Raw genomic sequence first — 19,624 nt, forward strand, 5'->3', positions numbered from 1 at the left:
CCCAGACCACCCCAACGATGCCCTTGAAGTGATGTCCCGGTGCCTGAAGGCTGTGTGGATCTGGATGGGGAGGAATAGGCTCAGCTCAACCCATCCAAGACCGAGTGGCTGTGGTTTCCGACGTCCCGATATAGTCAGTTGGTGCCATCACTGACTATTGGGGGCGAATCATTGGCCCCCATGGAGAGGGTGAGCAACTTGGGCGTCCTCCTGGATTCACGGCTGTCTTTAGAAGAGCATTTGACAGCTGTGACCGGGAGGATTTTTCATCAGGTTTGCCTGATTCGCCAGTTGCGTCCCTTTCTGGATCGGGACTCCTTACACACGGTCACTCATGCCCTCAACACCTCACACCTGGACTATTGTAACACTCTCTACATGGGGCTCCCCTTGAGGAGCATCCAGAGGCTCCAACTGGTGCAGAGTGCGGCCACGCAACATGGCGCTCCCATGTAACACCCCTCCTGTGTGAGCTGCACTGGCTCCCAGTGGTCTTCTGGGTGCGCTTCAAGGTTTTGGTTACCATCTTTAAAGCACTCCATGGCTCAGGACCTGGGTACTTGTGGGACCGCCTACTACCACCAATAGCCTCCCACAGGCTGGTACGCTGTCATAGAGAGGGGCTCCTCCAGGTGCCGTCGGCCAAACAATGTTGACTGGCAGCCCCCAGGGGGAGAGCCTTCTCTGTAGGGGCACCTACTATCTGGAACGAGCTCCCCCCGGAGATACGGAGGATCCCGGATCTGTGCACCTTCCGCCGCGCTCTAAAGACCTTTTTATTTCACCAGGCGGGCCTGGCCTAATTTTCTCCCTCTTTTTAAACAATTTTAATATTTTTAATATCTTTTAAATTTTCAAAGTTTAAATCTGTTTTAAATTGATTGGGGTTTTAATCTGTCTGGGCCAAATTATTTAATTCGATTTTATTTCTGTTTTTTAAATTTTGTATGTATGTATTTTATTGTTGGCTGTTCACCGCCCTGAGTCCTTCGGGAGTAGGGCGGTATACAAATCAAATAAAAGTAAAGTAAAGTAAAGTGTGGTACAAGTCCATGTGAGATGCCTGGGGAAAGGTTTTCCTCAATGATCTGGGAATGGTTTGACCTTGTTGGACCTGAGGAAGTGGGCAGGGTCCTCAATGCTGTCAGTGTTACCACCTGTCAGTTAGATTTTTGTCCCTCCTAGATACTAAGTCTCCAGCATTGCTAAGCATCCCTCCTAGATGCTAAGGTTCAGGCAGTGATTAATTCATCATTGCAGGTGGGGACATTTCTAGGACCTTTTAAGGAGACCCTGGTTTGCCTCCTTTTTTAAAAAAATCACATGTCTCACCTGTCTGTTTCCCATCTTCTTTTTTAGGGAAAGTGGTGGAAAAGTGGTTGCTTGGCAGCTTCAGAGGGTCCTGGATAAAATGGATTGTCTGGACCCTTTCAGTCAGGATTCAGGCCTGATTATGGGACAGAAACAGCATTGGTTGCAATTGATGATCTTTAGTGAAAGCAGGATGGAGATAGTGCAATCATCCTCACTCTTGTTGACCTCTCAGTGGTCTTCAGTACCATAACCATAGTATCCTTTTGGGTGGCTATGGGGGCTGAGGCCAGGTGGCAGAGTCTTACACTGGTTGGCTCCTTTCTCCAAGGCTGGTCCCAATCAGTGTTAATTGGGAGTAAAAGATCCAGCCCACAGCCACTCTCTTGTCGCATGCTGCAGGGCTTGGTACTCTCTCCACTCCTTTTTTATATGTACATAAAATCGCTGGGTGAGATCATCTGTCCTCTTGAGTTGAGGTATCATAGAGTTGAGTATCATCAGCATACTGATATCTCTACTCCTAGTGAACAAGTGATGCTGTTGTTGCCCTCTTGTGGAGGGAAGCTAGAAGTTTTGGCTAAACCCTGGCAAGACTGAATGGCTTTGCGTACATGGAATCTCAAGATCCGGGATTTTGACATCCTTAGGACTGGAATAGGTGGCACTACCTCAGACAGATCCAGTCCACAACTTGGGGGATCTCCTGGACTTGCAATTCTTGCTTGAAGACCTTTTATCAAATTTCAGGTTATGCGCCAGTTGTGGTCTTTCCTGGAGCAGGAGTTCCTGCACCTAGTCATTCAAGCTCTAGTCCTTTCATGTTTGGACGACTGCAATGCACTCTACATGGGGCTACACTTGAAAAGCATTCAGAAGTTACAGTTGGTGCAGAGTGCAGTGGCGTGGGTAGCTTTTGGGCTCCCAGACTGGCCCATATTACACCTCCATTCCATGAACTGCACCGGCTGCTGGTTGGGCTTCCAGGTACAATTCAAGGTGTTGGTTATCACTTTTAAAGCACTTCATAGCATGGATCCAGGTTCCCTGGGAAACTGTCTCATCCCAATGGGATTGGCCCGCCCCACGTGCTGGCAGAGGAGGCATGATGCATCAAATTTCCTGGATCAGCCAGGACATTTGGCCTGATGGGATCCAGGAGTGGAGCCTTCTCTGTTGTCGCTCTTGCCCTTTGGAACATCTTACACATACACTCCTCAGAGGGAGGTTGCTCCCACCTTTCTGACCTTCTGCGGAAGTTTGAAGACCTGGCTCTGACAGTTGGCCTGAGGCTCCAATGGGGAACTGTCACGCTAGAGGTGATTAACAACAGACCTCTCCTCTCAATAAATCCTCCAGCTCATCCTACTCCCTCTCCCCCCATCTTTTAGTTATAGCTGATAATTTGTATTTTTGTAGTATTTTATTCTTATTATATACATATTTTTGTATACTTTTATTCTAACATTATAAGCTATCCAGAGTCACCTGGTTGTGAGATGGGCAAACAAATTTAATAACTAACTAAATAAATCTTTTAATTATTTGAGTTGTATTGTATCCTATCACGGCAACCCCATTTTCCCAAAGAATGATAGAGAAGATGTAGTAGGATACTGATGAATGGGATAGATTACAGTTAAAAGATAAGGGGATTTCCCAAGAGAGATACTGTGGGTGACTGGAAAGGTCAGAGAATCAGACTTCTACCAGTCTGATTCCATTTGCATATATCTAAATGGAACTTTCTATATTTAGTTCATTTGTCTGGTTTCTGATTCTCACTCTGTATTTTAAAAGAGAAACAGTATGTATATTTTATATATGTGTGTATGTGTGTGTGTGTTAAATTTAATTTTCACTGAGAATACTCGGGCTACGTGGTGACAAATAAGTAGTTATTATTGCTATGCATAGACAGCAGGAAAGTTGACAGAATTTTCCTGTTTTATGTTGAGTCAATTGGATAAGACATAATTTTTACATATAAAGATAATAGAATTGTGAGTTCTATTTAATATATCACAACAAAAATTACTCTGACTCTGTAATTTTCAGCTATTTAAATCCAGGGTTTTCTAGATCTTAATCAGCTACTGATATTTAATATAGAAGAAACATTAAGAAGGAAGTACTTATGTATCCAGCATGTTTCATTTTTTTTGTTTCTATAGATATTTGTATAGAAACATCTGCATGGAAGAAGTTGTTTTTTTAAAAAAAATTCATTAGTGGTAGGTCGGTTATAGTTTGGCAAGAGTATAGGTGTATATTTACTTCTAATATATATATATTAGAAACATATGCTTAGGCATAATAATAAGAAATTAAGTTATTCCCACAAGTGTCCTTGCCAGCTCTCTTGGTAAAAGACTTTTTATTATGCCTATTCATTTCACTATTCAGATACCAGTTTTTTCAAATGACTCCTGACAACTTTGGCTTCAGAGCTCAAGCCTGCTTCTGTGTTATGTCATTAGAATTTGTTACTAGGATATGTTCACAAGCTGCCATTTCTTCACGTTTTCTGGTGCTCTTTTGTACATGCAGTCTGCAAAGCTGAAGATGTGATATCCTTTTTTCTGCTTATAATTTCCTATAAAACCACAAAGCGTATTTTCAGTGATAAATGAATTCACTTTTAAAAAGCATGTGTGGACATCATGCACACATAGCTAAGATCAAGTTTCTAGTTAAACATATAAAGAACCACTTTTAAGGCTTGAAGGATCTAACTTTAAATAATGAGGGTGTCACAAATTCCACTGTTCACAACATATGTTATAACTCATATTGCTGCCAACCATATGTCAAAAATGATCACAGATTTTTACTCTGGAGGTTCTGATTAGGAATTAAAGCTATGACCAAAAGCAATTATTTGAAGTAATCATTCTAGAAGCCTAGACCAACTTTGAGTTGGTTTACACACTAAAATGCATTATGGAATCAACCTTACTATAGCTCAATTTCACAAAGCTCCAAATAATATGAATATATAAATCATATGAGGCAGAAGAATCCCATGAGAATGATCAATTCTATATCTTTCTGAAATCTTTTCTCATTGTTGTCATTCCAGTAATAATAGGCTTCTTCATGCATTTAATAATCAAATTAAAGCCGCCTCAACTCTGTAACTAGCTAATGTGTTTGATGATGATGCATCAAACATAGACAAAGGATAGCCTATGTAAAAACATCACTCATATTCAGGAATTCTACACCACGTAGATTCCAAACATAATCCAACAAGTATAGGTTCTTCATTAAATAAATCCAGGTCTAATGTTTACCTTTAACGTAGGTTTCACTCCAATTTTTATTTAATATATTATACAAACTAGGGGAGCTATAACAAATATGGAAAAGACAGAAAATTTGAGAAAGTCCCAAACTGGTATCATGATTCTCCAGAGTGAAGTGTTACTAAAACATAAGATTTGTGATGGGATAGACCAAAGGCCGTTATAATCAATATTCTGTCAGAATAATAATAAGGTATATGTTTTTGAGACATGAATGCTATGTTTCACATTAACAAGTATTGAGGGATATGTCTCAGATATTGAAGGTTACACATAGGTATCTACACCTTACACTGTATTAATCTGTCCCTTTTCAAATCTGTCATATTCAACAGCCTTTACTACTACTTATCTCTATTTCTATTGTTTAACTATGGTCTGTGTAAAAAGCTATTTACTGAATATAGATTTGTGGAATGTTCCCAGATTCTAGGGTTAGGAAACGGGGGGGGGGATCCCTTTTCCTTATGCACATGCTTAATTTTATATGTCCCTGCCATGTTCTTTTTAAAACTTCATTTTGTTTTCTAAAAAAGAATGATAAAAGGCCCTAAACTGGCAACCTTTCTTTCCTAAGAAGGAAATTGTTACAGCCTCTTGATCAGATTGACTGTGCCTGCCATGTCCTTTTTGATATGGAAACTTGGTTATAGTTCATTCATTGCTGAAATACATTCTAAACTAGGGACTTCCTCTTTCCACTTTTCTATCCTTTCCTTTCACCTAGTCCTAGAGAGCTCTGTGTCATTGTTTAAAAAGTTGGTTCTTATATCTGCTTACTGGTCAGCACTTTTGAGACACTGTTGTAGGAGGATTATCCTGGGATCATCAAGAGTTAAACCCCTTCCTAAATTATTCTGCATTAGCAAGAGAACTATTGTTTGATGATACAAAATAACATTTTTCTTAAAGATTGTATTGGCCTACTCCACCTATTATTCCAAGTGGAGTAAGTTCCATGGAGATGAGGCCTTTCTGAACTCTGTTGATATCACCAGGGCTAAATGGTCTAATTCTACCACACTATTTTCTAGTATGCAGAATCAGTCTATAAATCAGAACAGTATAGTGTATTATATCTATAATACAAAAGATCCCAGATTCATTTCCTGCCATTTCAGGGCAGAGCTGGAACCAGTACTTTCTGACTTCTGGAGAAATGTTGTCAATGCTTTATTTCACATATTATAAAATACTATATTTTGTTAAATCATGGTAAGCTGGTTTTGTATATAAAGCCAAACTAAAATTCAGCCAACAAGAGTTAATAGTACTGAGATAAATAGACCAAATACTGTGACTCAGTAGAAAGTCTGTGTGTTGCCAGTAACATGTGTAGAATGTTTAAAATGAAAAAAAAATACATAGATATATAGCAAGACAACTGTATCACACAGTTGGTCTACCAAAGTTGCTTTGGTGAATGTACAAATATATATTTACTTATATCTCTTATTCTATAAGAGTTGCAAACTATATTGGCCTTATACAAAGGACACTTCAGTGGTGGGTTGCTACAGTAGCAGCGACGGCAGCTCTACCCAACCACCCAGATGCTTCTGAGCATGCGCAGAAGCGTTGCGCCTGCATGAGCAAAATGGTAGCAAACTAAATTGAAACCCACTACTGGGACACTTCAGTGCATTGATTAGGACTTCAGAGTCTTTATACTTCAGAACAGTACAGGTAGTCTTCGACTTGCAACCATTTATTTAGTGACCATTTGAAGTTACAACAGCACTGAAAAAAGTGACTTACAATTGGTTTTCCCACTTATCACTGTTGCAGCATCTCCATGTCATGTGATCAAATTTCAAGCACTTGGCAGTTGGCATGTGTTTATGACAATTGTACTTTCCCAGCATCATGGGATCATCATTTATAACCTTCCCAGTCAGCTTCTGACAAGCAAAGTATTATATAATATTTTCTAATGTCAAAACTTTCTCTGTTTTGAATTTTAATGCCTATCTACCCAAGGCAGCATGACTAGTAACAACTGAATATAGGAGCTGCAATCCAAAATTTATGAGCACCAGGTTGCTTACCAATACATCAGCACAATTGGGTGATCCTATTAACTAATATAGCTGCAATCAGAGACTATTTAATATAAAAGGCTTCAGTATTAATTAATCAGGCCAAAGGGACATGTTAATATTGACATATTTTCCTAACTTGTATGAAATTAAACTTATAAGGTAATGTTTATTTATTTGGAAGCAAACTTTAATATGTTCCATAAACTTCCAAGTAAACAAGGCTAGTGCTTGCTGAATAAAAATAATCACTTATATATATGGTTGTACACATATATTTATAATTTAGTGAAATTTCAGTGAAATTTGCTTCCAAGATTTTATATACATGATAGCATATGCTTTTTTAATTTTTGAATTTAGTATTCCATACATTTCTGTGTCTTTTCACCACACACATTTATTTAAGCATAAATTGTATGCACAAACTGATCAAGCCACTCTTTTCTTTCTGCGCAGCTAATAGAGTGTGCTTGGTAGCACAGGAATGTGTCACAGTAATGCAGAGAGCAGTAATGATGTCAGCTTGTTATTTACTTTCCAAATCTGAATGACTGAGCAAGGCGAAAGGAGAACCAATCCGCCACAATGTGACCCTGCAGGCAGAAAAAACACAGCACTCTCACCAGTAAGAGATTGGGGGATGGGAGGCACATGTAACCAGGGTAATGTTGCATCATGTATTTGCACTGCTTTTTGCACAGCTTCCTTTTTCTTTTTCTGTAAAATGACTGTTGTAATTCAGAAAGCTCTGCCAGCCTAGAGAAAAATAAGAAAAGGAGGATTAATTCAAGACAAAAAACATCTATCTATGTCAGGGCTAAGTGTAATAATACCTATTCCGCTGAATAACAGTTATGGAGATAGCGTAAGTCTACATTTAAATACATTATAATTATATCATGGCAGCACTGGTTTTCATAAAGTATATAAATATTATGGGTTGTCCCCCCCCTTTTTTTAACTGAATTTCCAAATATAAAATACTGAATTTGCAAAAGCATTGTATTCTGATGTCCTAGTAGGTTACATTTTATTTGACACAAAATTACTTCTTGACTTTTAGAAACAGGATGTAAATAAAAGTATCAGATTCTTTATCAAAATTTAGCTGCTTAAAAAAGCAGTCTTAATGTTTTACACATTATCCAATAGTGTATTACATTATTCTCTTATTAAAAGGAGAGTGAAAATAAGATTGATAAGTAACACTGGTCCATAGGAGATTGTGTAAACATAGATTTTACTACCCTTTGATCGAATTTCTTTTCTTTCTTTCTTTTTTACTCCACAGGACAAAGAATTAATTTGAACAGTAGAAAGCTGGTGAGGTGGGCAAGAATTCCTTTTTGTGGAACAAAACATTTCAATTACCCCTAAAAGTGACTAAGGAGTTATTTCAGGACACTGCAATTGGAAGAGAAATTCATTTGACGGTCGGGGTAGGTGTTGATGTTTTTGTTGGTTGCAAATCATTAAGGCAGAACTGCTGATAAACCCACCGCATCTCCTCTCTCCGGGTTTCCTCCTTGAAGATCAATATGCTGATTTCCACCAGCAGCTCCGGAGACCACTTAGTCAGCCGGGTTCTGCCAGCCTTTGCCTGCTGCTTCGTTCTCTGGTAGAGAGTTGCAGCAGGGAGAGGCTGGCCCTGGACTTCCACATGCACTTCGCTCTCCGAGCACATTAACTTGCTCACGAAGTCATGAGCATGAGCAGCAGCAGCAGCAGCACCACCACCACCACCTGACCGCCATTCTGCACCCCGAAACTTTCCGTTTTCCTGCCCGCCACTCTCTCGGACTTCCTTTTGATCCCCTCCGCCACCGGAGTGGATGTGGTGGTAGTGGTGGAGGTAGAGAAGGAGGAGGAAGGGAGGGGGGGAGAGAAGAGCTACGAGGGCTGCTCGAGATTTACCATCTGCTTCACGATCTCGGGACCTCAGGGTTGGAAAGAAGAGTTCCACCATGGGCTGCCTGTGAAAGGAACTTGGCTTACTCGGGGCTTTGGCAGAAGTTGACTTTCCTCGGGGGCTTCCTGGAGGGCGAGCCGGGCCTTTCTACACGCGGAGGGAGGTGAGTTTTTCCGGCCGGCCTTTTGGGGACTCCCTAAGAGAAATTGACAAACGAGGGTCGGCAGCGCCGAGAACGCCTCGGGAGGGCCATGTTTTCCAGCGCGATTTCAACTTCCTTCTGTTTCCCCGGCCGTAATGGATGGGCGGTTGACTATTGTTTATATGGGTGGACGTTTGCGCCTCACGTTTCGGTGGCCTTCGAGCTGGGTTGGCCCTCGGACTCCCCCGCTCCCCCTACTTTCCCAGCAGGATGGGCTGCGTTTCCTTGTGGCAACCCCTCTCCCCCCCAGGCTTTGAAATGGGCCGGAACAACTCTCCGGGCCTTGCGTTGAACGCACACCCTGGGCGGGGGTGCCGATTGGCCTCCCGGTCCCCTCATTCGATCGCAGGGACCTCGGGTTGATATTTATTTCGTTTCGTCTGGTTTAAACAGTATCGCTGCAGAGTGGGGGGAAGGGAGCTTCCGTGCTTTTTTGGCCGTTTGCCTTGGCTAAGGCTGAGGGAGGAGGACTGCGGCCAAGGGGGCTGCTGAACTTGGACCCGGGGGGAGGAGGGTGCCTTTTAAACTGAAATAAGCGGTGGGGGTGGGGACGTGAGCGCGGAAAATGGTGTCGCGGTTGTGTAACCCCAGCATGGGGGAAGGGAGCCCCTGAATCAAGCCTGTCGCTGAGGCCGTTCCTGAAGTTTTCCCGGGGTGGTGTGGCCCATAAGCCCTTGGGGGCTGCCTAGTGAAGGACAACGTTTTAGAAAAGCGCTCGGCTGCTTTTCAGACTGCAGCCTTAAGACCTGTTGCATGCTGAAAGTTCAGAAAGACGGAGAGCCCTCTTTATGGGGACCTCATTGGTTCACTCCTGCAAATGACTTCCGCACGTTGGCTTTGTCTTCTTTCTCTTCCGTTTCCCCCTCCCAAGTTTTGTTTTGTCCCAGTAGTCAGCCTATTTTCATTTAGGTTGGGTAGGGGGGAGCACACGTTATTCTTTCCTCTATGAACCCTTGGCCTACTTATTGACATGGCGGGTGACTCATAGAAACAAAAAGAATCACCTATCCTCCACTTTCTGCCAAGCTTTTCTTGAGCTTATAGCTCTAAAGCTGCATGAGGTAGCCCTTAAATAGTTTAACGTGTGCACATGTGTGATCTAGAAACTGCATTTGCGGGGTATATTGGCATTAATTGTAAATAAGCTTTATAAAAAAGGGTTTTTTTTTATTTCAGATGGCTTATGAAATGAAATACTGTCTGAAGAGAAAGGTCCAGTATGGAAGTTTTAGTTCAATACTTTTCATGATAGTTTCTCCCCAAAGAGATAATAGAAGTAACAGCTTGTCAGAGCTCTTTCTGTAGTGGATTCAGTATGGTAGCTTTTTTCTTTGATTACTTATTAGTTGATTTTAAACAAGACCTTTTCACAGAGTAAAGACAAAGTTAATGCAATAAACCTTTCTTCCTATATCTCTGTGCAAGGTAGATGTACTTCTTTTTTAGGCCAGATGTAAATAATGTAGTGTCACATTTTTCAAAATTGATTTATAATTTCAACTTTTTGTCAACCCACATGGTATGAGGCCTGATTCAGAAAGAATGTTTATGAAGTCCAGGAATATAATTAGAGTTTGCTTATTTTGTTACTTTTTCCAAAACAGCAAGTCTACTTCAGGTTTGTTTACATGTTTGGCGATTCCCAATGGCTTTCTAGGCTCAGCTGCTTGCAGATTATTTTGGGTCACTGCTACTCCTTGATGTGGATGACTGATCAAACTTCATCTAGTCAAACTATCATCATACTGTTTACATAGACTAATATCTTTAAGAAGCAATACATTAATTCATTTTGACTTTGAAGTTGTATGAATAAGGAGCTGACATGTTGCTGCGAACAGTTTATAGTTGATAAAGAATTTCCAATTTTTTCAAAATACTACGGTATTAAGTAAATACTTAAAATTAAATAGTATAATTACATTGCTTAACTTCCAACATAACTCTCATTCAGAGAAATATATCCTTCTTTAAAGGATATAAATCACTTCCCACAGAATGTCCAAAGCAGTAGAAGTATTCTAACAAAAACAGATTTTTTGTCTCCATTAAAAAGCAACTAAGTATATTATAGTTTAATGTTTTCAAAAAAAAATTTTGAGTAAATAGACTGTTGTCTATGAAAACCTATGTATAATCTTATGCATTTTTAGTCTTTTAGGTGACACAAATTATTATTAAATCAGTGAATACATTCTAGTCAATTTGTTTTCAAGTGAACATTTCAAGTATGTGAATTGGATGCATTATCTCAAGTTATACTGTGTGTTGGTGTGTGTGATACTTTTTGCTGAGTGGTAATTCTGATAAGTTGCTGAGTGATTCTGTAAGATTGAAATAAGTCTTAATTGAATATTTACAGTGCTGAATCATTTTTGGCTATGTACAGTATTGTGGTAATTTTATACAAAATAGTATTTATTTAAATAATTTGGAGAATGAACTTGACCATAACAATAAATTACTGCTCTATCTTCAAAACTACTTGTCTATTTTCAGAAAGTAACTGAATATATGTATATGCAATATTGTTACAAAAATCTGAAATGCCTTTATCAATATGGAAAAAAGACTATTACTATCTTTTATGTTTTATTTAAAAGAGACAGTCATTCTTTGTTGCATCTTTCTAGGGGAACTGGTAGAACATAGTGTTGGCAGCTAGACTGCCACCTGTTCAGTTTAACACTGATGTTAATAAGGAAGGCTATTTTTATAAAAGAAGTATGGCTATCTGCACTTCATTTAGGATTTGGATCCATTTTTATTCATATGATTCTTGTATTTATTTAGTATCAAATATTGTAATAGACATGCAACAAATTGCCAATTGAACATGCATCAAATTGCAAATTGAATGTAGAATATTTAATAAAATGCTTATATGGTTACATGGTTTCATTTTGAACAGAACATTTAAATCTGTGGGAGACTTCCAATGCAGCATAGTTTTTCTTGTTGTGGAGCAGAGAAAAGTAGAAGTGTTGATGCAAGGGTTCATCTCTAAAAAAAGGAATGTGCCCAGAATATTGTGGGACACTGTTAATAGCATGGAAAATGACACCAGGAACTTCAGAATAAAAACAAGAACCATACTATAGAAATTAAGAGTCCTAATCCACCCTTAGACATGAAAACTGACTGGCTGATATTGGGCAAGTCACTCTACCTCAGTCCAACTTCTCAAATGGTTGTTTTTGTGGAGGAAATAGGAGGATTATATATGTCACCTTGAGTTGAACAAGAAAATGTGGTATACATATTAAAAATGAATCCAACAAAATAAAAATGGTTTCCCTAACTCCTGGATAGAACATCTTGAATAAACTCTGCTTTGTACATGCCCTTCCAGGAAATACGACATTCTGGATCCAAACTGTTGCAATTAATGGTATACAGAAAGGATGACTGGCATAATTTGTGTATCTCAATTTTTCTTCATATTGCATTATTTATTACTCTTAGAAAATATTGGAAATATTGGTTGGAAAATATTCCCAGTTTTCTTGAACTACTTTTTTTCAGTAACAAAAAATCTAGGAGCACTTGTCCTTAAACAGCCAATACTGAGAATTTGTTTATATATAAAAAGAGCATTTGATAAAGAAAATACATGATAAACAAAATCATCCAGATTCTACAACTGAACTCTCTTAAGGCTGCCTTCATTCTGATTGAGATAGTAAAAACAGATTTTACCTGACATATTACATGAAAGCTGGCCTAGTATCCAGTTAGCTTCTGAGAAAATTCTGTGCTCTAATTTGTAACATCTAAACTTCTTTTCAGTAACAATAAAACTATTTTAGACAGCTCGCTGAATGCATTTAACTGTGTTCCATATGTGGATTGATGGAAAGTCAGTAGACATCATTTTTTGAGGTTCTGATATTATGGAACAGAGGAATAAAATTTTGGGGTTTGGACTAACAATTTGGTTTTTCTTGATGATTAAACTAAAAAAGAGATGATTGGGGTTTTTTACATCGAGTACTAATGTAATCTCGGTAGTCTTATTCTGTACTTGGATGCCTTCATTATTCATCTTCCTTACATGATTAAATTTAATAATACATTATAGTTGAATAGTGGTAGTTGAACAGTAATAAATCAATTTGGCAATGATACCCTGACCTGACCTAAAAAATATTATCAGTCTGTATAAAAAGCATTACCGGCCAACTTCTATTTTTAAAGCAAATTTGTGTGATTCAAATTAGTCTTCTGAGTAAAAAGTCGCTGGAGAAACTATGTTTAATTTTCATTGGCAAATCATCTGGGAAATATTTTTTTCCCTACTTCCCAGGTTTTGGCCAATCTCTAGAGTAGAGATGGGTAATTATGGCCCCTTTAAAACCTTTGGACTTCAACTCTTAGAATTCCTGAGCATGGCTGTCTCAGGAATTCTGGGAGTTGAAGTCCACAGGTCGTAAAGGGGCTATAGTTGCCCACTCCTGCTCTACAGAATGTTCTTTACTTAGGTATTTTTCTCCTTTGCTCTGTACATAGGAGTCATTTTTAATATGAAGGGGGCAAAAACTGTCTTCCATGGCTATTGGAACAAACCATCCTTGCTGTCTGTAAGGCATTTATTTTGTTGAACTAATCCATATTCCCGAAATTCTGTCATCTTTATTTGCATTCTTTGAATATATTCATACAGTGTGTATGTGTTTGTGTATGAGTGTGTGTGTGTACAGTATATGTATATACAGTATATGTGTATACACAGACACACATATATATATATACACACACAGTATATTTGATATATACTGTTATTATACCAATCACTCTCAGGCCAATTTACTGTCTACAATTGTTGTGGTTAAAATAGGAAGGTGTGTTGGATATGTTCGCCAGCTTGAGTTATTTATTATAGTAAATATAGTAAAAATAATAAAGACAGGATATAAATATTCATGTATCAAAGGAACCTTAGAATGGGATATAGGTTAAGCTGTTTGGTATATGTTATCCTTTTAGTCTAGCATGGCAATTGCTGTCTAATAAATTTTAACTGAAAGTAAAACACATGCTTAGTTCACTAATTCATTTATCAGATTTATATCCTGGATTTAATTTAAGAGTTTAAGAGCTTAAGGCATATACAGCATACCTTCCTCTATTTTCTCCAATAGCTCTGTAAAATAAATTGAAGGAGAGAGAGGGTTTGCCCAGAGTCACCCAGCGAGCTTCTATGTTTGCGACTAAAGTGTACTTAAACCACTATACTTAGCTCTCAAGTCTTCAGCAATCAGTATTTCCAGGCAGATCTTCTATTCAAAAACTAACCAAATATGATTCTACTTCGTGTCTGAGATTCAGCACATTCAGAGTAGTATTCTCTTACCTTCACCCTGCCTCACTTTATTCCACAGAATCATAATTTTGAAAGATTCCTTGGAGATCTTCAACTCCTTGCTCAGTGTTGGAATCTCCTATCATCTCAGACAAATGGTATGATCTTTGAAAGTTTCCAGTGATAGTGTACCCACTACTATAGACTGAGCCTGTTTCACTGCTTAACTCTCACAATAAGAAGAGATTTTTTATTTCGAGTATGGATTTTTCTTTGGTTCTTGTCCTACCTTTTGCAGCTGTGGAGTATACACCTAACCATATGACATCTCAGTTTACACAAAATGTACCCATTTTCTTTAATCATTTTTTTATTTTTTTATTTTTATTTTATTTGGAATTTATATACTGCACCTTCTCCCGAGGGACTCAGGCGGTTTACAGCTAAATAAAAACATACAAACATTAAAAATAATTAAAAGGATATATATTAATTTGGCCCCAATTTAAGATAACAAACCAATTAAAAATTAAAAAAAATATGTTAAAAAATATGTTAAGCCAGCCCGGCTTGCTGAAAAAAGAAAGTTTTAAGGGCACGGCAGAAGGCACCGAGGTCTTGGATTCTCCTTATCTCTGGGGGCAGCTGATTCCAGAGGGTAGGTGCCCCCACAGAGAAGGCCCTCCCCCTGGGGGTCACCAGCCTACATTGTTTGGCTGATGGCACCCCGAGGAGGCCCTCTCTGTGGGAGCACACAGGTCGGTGGGAGGTCATCGGTAGTAGCAAGCGGTCTCGAAGATAACTAGGTCCTATGCCATGGAGTGCTTTAAAAGTGATGACCAACACCTTGAAGCGCACCCGGAAGACCACTGGGAGCCAGTGCAGCTCACGCAGGAGCGGTGTTATGTGGGAGCGCCAGGCAGCTCCCGTGATTACCCGCGCAGCCGCACAGGGAATCCCGATCAAGAAAGGGCCGCAACTGGCGAATCAGGTGAACCTGACAGTCCCCCTGGCTACAGCCGTCAGATGTTCCTCCAAGGACAGCTGCTTATCCAGGAGGACTCCCAGATTGCGCGCCCTCTCCACGGGGGCCAAAGACTCCCCCCCGATAGTCAGTGATGGAGTCAACTGACTATATCGGGATGCCGGGAACCACAGCCACTCAGTCTTGGAAGGGTTGAGCTTGAGCCTGTTCCTCCCCATCCAGATCCGCACAGCCTCCAGGCACTGGGACATCACTTCAAGGGTATCATTGGGGCATTGTAGAAGTTAGCCTCTGAGTCACTCACCATCTTTTGTAAGTTTTCTCACACAATTTCCAGTTTTTCAGTGTCCATGCACGAGGGCAACCAGTACTGGACACAGCATTCTAGGTACAGTCTGGCCAGTGCAGTATAGAATAGAAATATAATTTCCATGATCTTTTCATTATAACTCTTTAGATACAGCCCAGGATTGCCCTAGGTCAGGAGTGGGCAAATGTGGCTCTTTTACAACCTCTGGACTTCAACTCCCAGAATTCCTGAGACAGCTTGGCTGGGAGTTGAAGTCCACAGGTTGTAAAAGAGCCACATTTGCCCACCCCTGCCCTAGATCTTTTGACAGCTGTAGCACAGTGCTGGTTCATGCTTACTGTTTGATCTGTTAGGATGCTTATATCTTTCTTACAAGTACTACTGCTGAGCAAGGTACTATCTATTTTACTATTGTATATCATTTCCTAAGACCAGAAACCCACATTAGATAATTGTATTTTGTGATATAAGACCTAATGTTCAAGTCTACCAAGATTATTTTAAACTTGTGGGACTGTTTATGAAAGTAAACAGTTTATGAAAGTCCTTAATCAGGACTGTTTATGAAAATCCTTAATCAGTTATTGCCATGATTGTTTTCCAACAAATTAGATAGGGTTTTTGGGTGCTTGATCCCATTTCATATTGTCTACTTTGAATTTTTATTACTATTTTGACATAAGCTCTAGTTATGTTCATGTGTTGTTTGAGATATGGGAGAGTAGAAATCTCCCGCAAATTCTTGTGAGGAGCTTAATTTTTTTCCCCAAATGTTTTATCATTAGGCAAGATTGAAGTTTTAAAAACTATTTTTTGAACTGCTAAATTAAGCATTTCCCCCCTCGCTATTTTTACTCTAAAATACTGGCCTCTTTGGTATAAGAACTCAGTTCCCATGGGTGTAATTTATAGGTTTCTAACAAATGGCCTATTTGGACAACTTGATTGAACTAGGACTAAAACAGCAATAGAACAAGGATTGTCTTAAGATAATAGTAGTCTAGTTCACAAATACAAGATATGCTATCTTAATTTCTTGATTGCTGATCAGAATATAGATTCACTGAGTATTGATGTGTTCAAAATACCCTTATTCTATTTTATAGAATTGAGTAATATATGTGTTGAAGGCCTATTTCATATAGTGATTAATGCATCAAGTAATAAACCAAGAGAGAGTCAATTCTAGTCATGCCTTAGGCTGGGTGACCTTGGGCTAATAATCTTTTCACATCCCTACAATGAAGGCAATGGTAAACCACTTCAGAAAAACATTGCCAAGAAAACTGAAGGGACCTATCAAGTAATCTCCAAGAATAATTGAAAGAAAGAAAAGTATTATATAAGTAAAATATCCTTAGCATTTTCCTCCAGCCTCTCCACACCTTTTTGTAAACTTTGTAGATATATCTTGTTTGTATGTATAGGAAATTCTCAGAAATAAAATTTCATAGCTCTTCCTCTTCCCCATAAAAGCATAGTTACTCAAAGCCTTTCTCCCAGTTAGGAAGAAGACGAAGAAGATAAGGGTTCTGGGGCAGAGTGTTGGGAATCCTGTAAAAGTTGTTTATCCCTCACCTTTTGTCCCTTTCACCATTATTAGTTCTCTCTCTCAAACAGACACACAGCGCCAGGGAGAAAGAAAAAGTTGAACACTTTTCTTTTGAACTTCTTTGCATTTATTTAAGTTTCAAAGGTGGAATATTTGGGAGGGGCATTCTGTGACAAGGTATATTTCATGTTTTTTTCCCATAAATTAAAATATAGGTATCATTATGTTTCCAAATTGTAGCTTAATTGTTACTCTGCCTGAGTGCCAGCACTCTTAAAATCAATTTAAGGGTGCCAAAGAAACTGAATCTTGTTGATTGATTAAAAAACAACAACTTGATCTTGATAAACAGATTATTGTATTTTAATTTCCCCATGTTGATTAGCATTAATTTTATTGGGGGAAAATGTAATAATTTTAAGGCTGTTTTATACCCCAATCATACTAGCTGCGTAAAACATGCATGTTGGGCTGGCAGCTATATGAACAGTTTTAAGCAGTTTTTTGATCTGGGAGGAAACAAAACAAATCACAATATATTTTTATTATTGGTTTGTAGTGTGGCCTGGTTTACCGTTACAGTCTGGTTTACAGTTGGCCTTATCAGCAATTCATTAATCTTGCCCACAGAATTATTCTCTGTGTACAGTAGAGAGAACTGTAGTATAGTTCAACATTAAAAACCCAAACTTTTACAGATCAGTGTTTGGGAAATGAATAATTTCTTTGACAGTACTGAGTAAAGGGAGCTATTGTGATACTTTTATTAATTCATGTACAACTCTTATGTAAGATTCATGCTTGGAAAAAGTGCTGTAATAAATTCATGCTGATTTTCACATTCAAGTAGCCTACAGTACACAGATTCACAAAGTTCTGCCAAAAACAATAAGCTTCATAGAGTATGCTTAAATGTAAACAGTAGATTTTGTTTTTGAGCATAGAAACATGGCCTTAATTGTTAATAGTAAATATGTACTAATTATATAAACAATCTGGCAGCTGTTTTGTTCTTTTTTTCAGAATGTCTTTTACTTGACTCTAAGGATGATTCTTAGTCATTCCTAGTGTGTACTTCCTAGTAATTCCTAGCTAGTGATCTTGACTTGTCTACTACTAAGAGTTGAGATACAAACATCAATATGGCAAGCCATGCCCAATGTTTATCTAACCTAATTTCAGTGAGCACATTCTTGGCAGACTGTGCACAGTAGGTTTGAAAGAACACCACCACCCTGCGTAGTATAAATTTACCAATGGTCACATATACATACTCCACCAAATTAGTGGTGTAGATGACACTTATAAAGGCCAAGTTTTGAGTCATTGTTGTGAGTGATGGGTTTCTTCATAAAGGTGTATGAATTACCAGTTGTGGTCAGACTAGTGGGCCATTTTTTAATTTATAAATTTGTTAATTAAAAGTTTTACAATGATCCTGAAAAGTAACAAACTAATAAAAAGTAAATTCAAAAAAAGAAAGGAAAAAAGTGCAGAAAGGAGGAATAAAAATAAATAGAAATTTCAGATTTTCTTTGCAACAAATATAAGTACAAATACAAAGTTATCTCTGAACCTCAATTACAAAAATATTACTTTTTCTATTGTCCCATTTTTTCTAATCATCAAAACCACAAATTATAAATATATTTTGTTCCATTTTATACAAAAAAGTCTATAATGGGTTTCCAATCAACCATAGATATAGACATTATTTTTTTCTCTAATCAAGAGAAATTAATTTAGCCATCTCTGCAACTACCATCATTTTCACCAACTATTCTTCTAAATTGGGTTATGTCGATCCTCCAGTGAGCCAATAAAGCAATTCCCAGTAGACTGTCTTAACCTGGAAGACAAAACACATGCAACAAATTTATTTTATCTTTCACTTGACTTTTATGTTATGAGATTGCTTGAGATATTGGCTCTTAATCTTCCTTGGAGCTTCATCATATACATTGTTACTCCTTGAACCTGGATCTTCATTTTGTATGCTTTTTTCTCAATTACTTTGTGATACTTGTTGACTAGAAGTGATGGGTTATTCATGGTAATTAATTTATGTGTAAACAAACACATTTTTGAATAATAGTTCTGGGTATATTTTTGTATACTTGGTTTGAGCAGGAGAAACGGAAGTCTTTAGTTCTTTTCTTTTGCCTATACACAGAATGTGTTCCATTACATTAAAGTAAATTTATTTGGACAATGGAAACAGTTCAACTGTTCTGATCAATTTAGGCCTTAAGAATGAGAGGTGTAGAATAACAAGCCAGTGCAACGGAGTACTTCATATTTGGATTTGATTGCGGTTAATTATAAGGATGACACAGAAATATGATTTGCATTTTATTTATATTTCTTCTACTTTCTTACTTGTGGTTTTAATACTGTTCTGTATTTTATATTTTGTTTTCTGGTGTGGCCTAATGGTTAATCAATAAAGTTATATTTAACCGCTAGCAAAACTATCCAGTTGGCCTGGAAAATAGGAAATTTGATCCAAAATTTTAAACAAATGTTTATACCTGTAAATGTTTATATACCTGTAAAGCAGATGGTAAAAAAAAGGAACCTTTTAGACTATATTAGGTGCTGTTTCCGTTAATGATCACTTAATATTATAGCAAGCCCACAGGCAAAGGCCAAGGTTTGATAGAGTGGGTGTGAGGATTAGATTTTAACAAATCTGATTGGGCA

The 19,624-nt window shown here is 38.2% G+C and overlaps 1 protein-coding gene and 1 long non-coding RNA gene across 3 annotated transcripts in view; one reads left to right on the forward strand and one right to left on the reverse strand.

The window, feature by feature from the left end:
* Positions 1-3,780: 3,780 nt before the first annotated feature.
* On the reverse strand, positions 3,781-8,665 carry LOC139316642 (uncharacterized). Its single transcript, XR_011600376.1, has 3 exons — positions 8,576-8,665; positions 7,285-7,417; positions 3,781-3,907 (listed from the first exon to the last, which is right to left on the reverse strand). It is a non-coding gene; the product is annotated as an uncharacterized lncRNA (long non-coding RNA).
* The window catches only part of TBL1X (transducin beta like 1 X-linked), a 167,757-nt gene continuing 156,779 nt past the window's right edge, over positions 8,647-19,624 (forward strand). Inside the window, exons 1-2 of one of the 2 annotated variants that reach the window (XM_070943470.1) lie at positions 8,716-8,733; positions 9,949-9,984. The gene's annotated coding sequence lies outside the window, so the exon portion shown is untranslated. Of the gene's footprint in view, positions 8,734-9,948; positions 9,985-19,624 lie in introns of both variants that reach the window. The other variant, XM_070943469.1, reaches the window with a different exon arrangement.

The sequence above is a fragment of the Pituophis catenifer genome, unplaced genomic scaffold (assembly GCF_029215685.1).
Source record: "Pituophis catenifer annectens isolate HBS135680 unplaced genomic scaffold, rPitCat1.0.hap2 SCAF_4, whole genome shotgun sequence".
NCBI classification, from domain to species: Eukaryota; Metazoa; Chordata; class Lepidosauria; order Squamata; family Colubridae; genus Pituophis; species Pituophis catenifer.